Source organism: Lissotriton vulgaris, chromosome 10 (genome assembly GCF_964263255.1).
Source record: "Lissotriton vulgaris chromosome 10, aLisVul1.2, whole genome shotgun sequence".
Lineage (NCBI taxonomy): Eukaryota > Metazoa > Chordata > Amphibia > Caudata > Salamandridae > Lissotriton > Lissotriton vulgaris.
In genome coordinates, this window is record NC_141698.1 from 1,055,206,125 (window position 1) to 1,055,212,688 (window position 6,564).

Genomic DNA, 6,564 nt, shown 5'->3' on the forward strand with positions numbered 1-6,564 from the left:
CTTATTCATTCTCACTCACTGTCACACTCACGTCCACTCACATTTACTCACACTCACACTCAGTTTCACTCTCATTCAGTGTCATTGTTGGGACAAAGAAGTCCTACACATGGTGCTGGACATGCACCCATGCCGTGAAGCCAATGCTGACTTTTGTTGTCATTGGCCGAACACGGATCATGCATGTGGGTGATGACATAGGCCTGTCACATAGATTGCAGTCTTTTTGGACCGAGAGGGGTACACAAAGCGCAACCCTCATAGTGGCGAAAAGCTACCTTCTTTGCCAGGAGTAAAACAACATGAACGTGGTGGTGGCAGGATACCATGTAGTGATCAGTAGGAGTGAACAGGTCCCTTTTATCTGTGTCACTGGAGTGAGGCCTACAGGCCCACTCTATTGATGTCCTGCAGTTGTGTGCTTACCTAACCCTTGGCCTACATTGGTTTAGTGTGTAGTGCTGTGCTGTACGTGTGTGGCATACATGTTCTCAGTGTACGTGTGCCTGTGAATGGTACAACAGAAGGATAATGCAGTGCTGTGCAGTGCATATATATTCTAATCATGTGCTGGGTGCATGTGTGCCTGTGAATGGTACAATACATAAAGGATGTAGTGCTGTGCAGCACATGTATGTTATGTGCATGTGCTGGGTGTATGTGAGCATGTGAATGGTGCAATACATGGAAGACTCTGAGAGGCATATTTACAAGCCCCTATCATCACTTTTTTGGACATTCCTGTGGCGATAAGGGCTTCACCTTAGTTACAAGGCAGTGTTAAGCCACTTAACGTGGTTTAACACTGCCTTGTAAATAAGGCACCCTTTCACGCTATACTTAGCGTGAAAGGGATGGGCAATGAGGGTTGGGGTAGGCATTCCACTGCAACACCCATTGATTATGCTGCTGCCCCTATTTACAAGGATGGGGTAAATATGGAGCAGCCCCAAAATTAAGACCAGGGAAAACCTGGTCTTTACATGGCGAAGCGAAGTAAAAAGAAATGCTTTATATCTCCTCATATTTTCTGTTTCTATGTGTGCTACATTGTACAGCAAACATAGAAACAGCAAATGCCATGAATGAATGTTTGTGTGCTGAGAGGTGCCCCTTTCTGCACATAAACACTCATTAAAAAATTACGCTATGCACCTTCTATCTGTGCTGCACAATGCAGCAAGCATTGGAGTTTCAAGTCACCATTGTGAATTGTTTATGTGCAGGAAGGGACACCTTCCTGCACATAAATAATCATTCCCTCGAAGCAGACACCCAGGCACTATTGTGCCAGGGAGCCTGCATTGGCGCTAGTAAGCTAAATTTAGCACCAGCGCAGGGAGAAATGCAGGGGTGCACTGCATTTTTGTAAATACTGCGCATCCCTGCATTTCTAAAGTGACAGAGCGCGGTGTTAGCTATTTTGGTGCTAACCCATGCTCTGCCACTTTTGTTGTATATATGTCCCTGAGTTCCATTTTAGGAGACCCAGGGATAAAATGAGGAACATGAGGAGAAGAGGTAGAAGAACCTCCCCAGACAGATTTGTGAGCTGGGATGGACACAATGGAGGAAGGGAAAGACAGGCTCTTCAGTACACCTCAAAGGGTGCTTTTTCATTCAAAGAGATGTCACTGGGAAGGGGCCTGGCATATTTCAGGAAAGGGCTGATACTAGAGCTGGGTGGAAAACTTTGCTCCGCTAGAGGAGTTGGCAGAAATGTTCCCACTCCGCGCTATACAAATATCGTGCATTCTGGCTAAACTCTGCCATGCGCTGCATGGTGGAGTTTTTTCTCACAGGTGGCTCGGCAATGTTAAGCTGGCGAGTGCAAGTGAGAATTTGCATCCCCTAGCATGATATTTGGGTGCTAGACTGTCTTTCCTCAAGATTTTCTCGACGCGGGAGGTCGTGCCAGTTGGTGCTGTTTGCACTGATTTTACAGTGCAGAACAGGTTCCAAGCACTAAATATTAGTGCAATGTGCCAAGTTCCACCTGCTTGTGGAACTCTATGGAATCTCGCAGAGTTTTTAACTAACTCCACAGAATGCAGAAGAGTAAAACTGCCCAACCCTAGCTGATAAGAGAATTGAAAAGAATAGGGCTGAGCCCCGGAGATAACCTTTTGATACACACATTGCTGCGGCTGACATCCATGTGTAAACCTCTAGTGATTCCCCTGGCCTGTGTTGTGGGATTTGGAGTCGCTCCTGCTGTGAAAGGATGTTTTCGGGAGAAAAGGAGAACAGTGGAGCGGACATTTCAAAAGGAAGCAAACCACCAAGACTCAGACTCTAAATCACTTTTGGGGTCTGGAATGGAGTATGAGAAGAGGTGTGTTGTGTATGCTTATTCTCAACAATTTGGCGACGAGGGACGGAGCATTTTGGAAGCATCTCCTTGTTTTATTTTTTTTTTCAAAATTATTTTGTTTTATATAAATGAGCAAAGAAGGATTTTGAGTCATTCAGACGTGATTTCGGATCTACAAAGTTAATTCCTGGCACTACTAATTAATTCCTGGATATTCATTTGATCCGTTAAAACTTTTTAATCCTTTCACCTACTTTGATCGTTTAAACGCCTCTACTTCAAGTTGTTGCCGCCTGTGAAACACGAAGGTAATTCACGTTTCCTTTCTGTACGCCGCACAATGTTTATGCATGAGGAGCCTTGATTGGTTTATTTTTCAAGTCGAGAGGTGATTGGATCTATCGGGTTGAGACGCTACTCCCCGGTCTTGGAAAGAAAGGAGGTGACTCAATTCACGAAGGGGGAAGTTATTTCGTGTTTACTAATCGACGGATTGAGACGCCACTTCCTTTGTTTACTAATCGGAATTCACGCTGATCAGACCACTTAAAGGAATTCACGCTGATCGGACCACTTAAAGGAAAACTTTACAACCTTCATTTTTCAACGCTCTTATTCTATTTAAAGAGAATAATTCATCTCTTCAACAATTTGAGTTCGTGACTGTTTATTTTTTTTAAAATGACAGATCGTTTTATTTGATTTAATATTATTTATTTTCAGTAATAGGTTAATAGTTAAATCCTCATTTTAACTTTAAAAAAAAGGTAATTACAGCATTACTATGTGTGCACAAGGTTACACTCTTTCTCCTCCCCAGAGTTATTGGGCAGCTGGGAGTTCCCCTTGCATGCCTTGGATTGAGTGGAAAGCCTATTTCCTAAATTACATTGAAACTTTAGATGCTAATGGAAAAATGAAACCTCCAGAAAAGAAAGGTATTTTTTACATTGCTTAGGACCAGAAGGTTTAAAAGCTTTTAATCAATTACCAGCTTCACAAGCCAGTGGGGATGCTAATGTTTTTGAAAGAGCCTTATTTGATTTTGATAAGTATTGTTCTCCTAAGGTTTGTATAGGAATTTCTAGATACAAATTCTTTCAGAGAAAACAGCTAAGTGAAGAGTCTGTTGACAATTTTGTTTCTTCCCTTAAAACCTTAGCATTAGACTGCAAGTTTGGAAATTTACAAGAAGATCTTATTAGAGATCAAGTTGTTATGCATTCCAGTAATGAAACTATACAAGAGAGACTGTGGATTAATGGTGATGAAAATTTAGATTTTGTTGTAGCTATTGTAAGAAAAGCTGAACTATCATGTAGGAGTGCGCAACAAGTTAAAGGAAAGGATATTTCTGTAAGTAAGGATATTGTTTCAAAAATTAACTCTAAATATGACGATAAGCGTAAGGATTTTTTGAAAAAGAAACAACATTTTAGTCAAAAAAGCAATTCTGAAGAGTTTAAGAGTAATTTAAAATGTTACAGGTGTAATAGCAAATCTCATCTGGCTAATAGTAAAACATGTCCTGGTTTAAAACAAAAGTGTTCTAATTGTGGGTTATCTGGTCATTTTACTTCTGCTTGCAGAAAAAGTAAGACCAACAAGAAAGTCAAGTGTATTGAACAGAGTGATAACAGTGAAGATGATACCTCGGGTGATTCCAACAACTGTTCTTTTGTTTTAAATGTTAAAGAATCTGTAGTTTTAAATGTTAATGATGCTGTGATTAAGAAAAAAACATTATGCGATATGGTTATTGGAGGGGTAAAAATCCACATGTATGCTGACTCTGGTTCACCATATTCTATTGTATGTGAATCAGTGTGGAAAAAGTTGTTTGTAGATAGACTAGGTAGCTATTTAGAAAAGAGTGACATTAATCCTGAAGGATATTCAGGAGGAAGAATAGACATTTTAGGTTTTAGAACATTAGTTTTCAGGTTCAAAAATAGAGAATGCATTGCAAAGCTTTATATTTCTAAGAAAGGTCCTTCAGTGCTTAGCTGGTTTGATCTAGGTAAACTTGGTATGATTTTGAACCCAAATAGTCCAAATCCAGTGATGTTAGTAGATGAGCAAAATGGGATTTCAGCTTTGTTGTTAGACAAATTTCCTAAAGTTTTTTCAAAAAATATTGGGAAGTTAACTAGTTTCAAACATGAAATTCGTTTGAAGGAAAATGCATGCCCTAAAGTGCACAAAGCTAGGAATATTCCTTTTGCTGTTCGAGGGGAAGTCCAAAATGAATTGGATGCTTTAGTAAAAGAAGGCATAGTAGAAAGGATTGAGTCATCTGAATGGGTTTCTCCCATAGTGGTTGCCAGACGGGCCAATGGCAAGGTCAGACTTTGCATTGACCTTCGCCATCTTAACAAAAATATTGTAGTGGATCAATTTCCTCTTCCTCACATTTCTGAATTGTTATCTTCTGCTGGTGGTTCTAAATTTTTCTCAACCATAGATTTATCTGCTGCCTACCACCAGATAGAGCTTAGTGAAAAGAGCAAGGATTTAACAGCATTTATCACTCCATTTGGGTGCTTCAGATTTAATAGGATGCCTTTTGGTTTGGCGTCGGCTGCTGCCATTTTTCAGAGGGTGATGCAAGACATTTTAAAGAATTGCAAGAATGCTGTCTGCTTTCCAGGATGACATTTTAGTTTTTAATGACAACAGAGAAAATCATATTTCTGCCTTGGAAGATGTTTTGGGTGCCTTAAATCTGCATGGTCTTACCATTAAGTATGAAAAATGCAAATTTGGCGTTCATTCTGTTAACTATTTAGGCCATGAACTGTGTGAGGAAGGAATCAAGCCTAAATCTAATTTATTGGAGGCTATCAAGTCTGCACCACACCCTAAATCTAAGGATGATGTAAGGTCATTTTTAGGTTTAGTTGAGTTCTATGCTAGATATGTACCTGATTTTTCTTGTAGAACATTCAATATCAGACAGCTAATTAAGAACAGGGTTACTTTTGAGTGGACAAATGAGTGTGAGAGAGAATTTTGTGATGTGAAAGATGCTATTTGTTCTGCCAATGCTCTTTCTTGTTTTGACCCTTCTCTACAAAATATTATTACTACCGATGCCAGTTCAAAAAGGCTTGGCGCCGTCTTTACTCAAAAGAACAAGAATGGCAAGGAGGTTGTCATTGCACATGCGTCCAGAGCTCTTACCCCTTCCGAGGAGAAGTATTCCACAATAGAGAGGGAAACGTTAGCGTGTATTTGGGCTTTGGAGCATTTCAGAGTGTTTGTTTGGGGAAAGGAGTGTATATTGAGGAGTGACCATAAACCCTTAGTACGTTTACTCACTACTGAAGGAATGTTGAGAGCTTCAGCCCGTATTGCACGTATGTCAATGCGTTTACAGGATTTTATCTATGACATACAATATGTACCTGGGAAGGAAAATGTTTCTGCTGATTTTTTGTCAAGAATGCCCTTACCCATTCAGGAAGATTTGTATAATGAGTGGGATGATTTTCAAATTGCTATGATTCACGATGAAGGTCCTATTCCTATTAATCAGACTTTGTGGTGGAAAAATTTTGAGGATGATAAGATTTTGAAAAGTGTTGCTAATTACATCACTAGTGCTTGGCCGGATAAGAAATACATTTGTTCAGAGCTTAAGAGTTTCTGGGAAGTAAGATCTGAACTTTCATATAATGACTGTGTTGTTAAAAGAGGTGAACGTATTATTCCACCAGTTGGTGTGAGAAAGATTATTGTTCTACAAAGTCATGAAGGTGATAGTGGTATGGTCAGAACTAAACAGCAAGTTAAACATTTGTTTTGGTGGCCAGGTGTGGATTTATTTATTGAACGTTTTGTCAGGGATTGTATTATGTGTGCAAATTCTGACAAGTCTTTAACTACTCTTAAACCTAACATGAGTGAGCATGTTATTCCTGATAATCCTTGGGAAACTATTGCTATGGACATTATGGGTCTAATTGGTTGTGAATTTAAGTATATCATTGCGGCCATTGATGTGTTTTCCAAATGGCCAATTATTAAGATTGTTGGAAGGATAGATACTGAGTCTGTTTTGTGTTTTTTGGATAAAGTTTTTACTGAAGAAGGTTTGCCTGTTAGACTTATAAAAGACAATGGTGTTCAATTTAATTCAAATAAGGCTAAGGATTATTTTTCAAGGTTAGGTATTGTGCATTCCACAACTTCTCTGTACAATCCTAGCGGTAATGGAGTAATTGAGAGGTTTAATAGGGTTTTAAAAA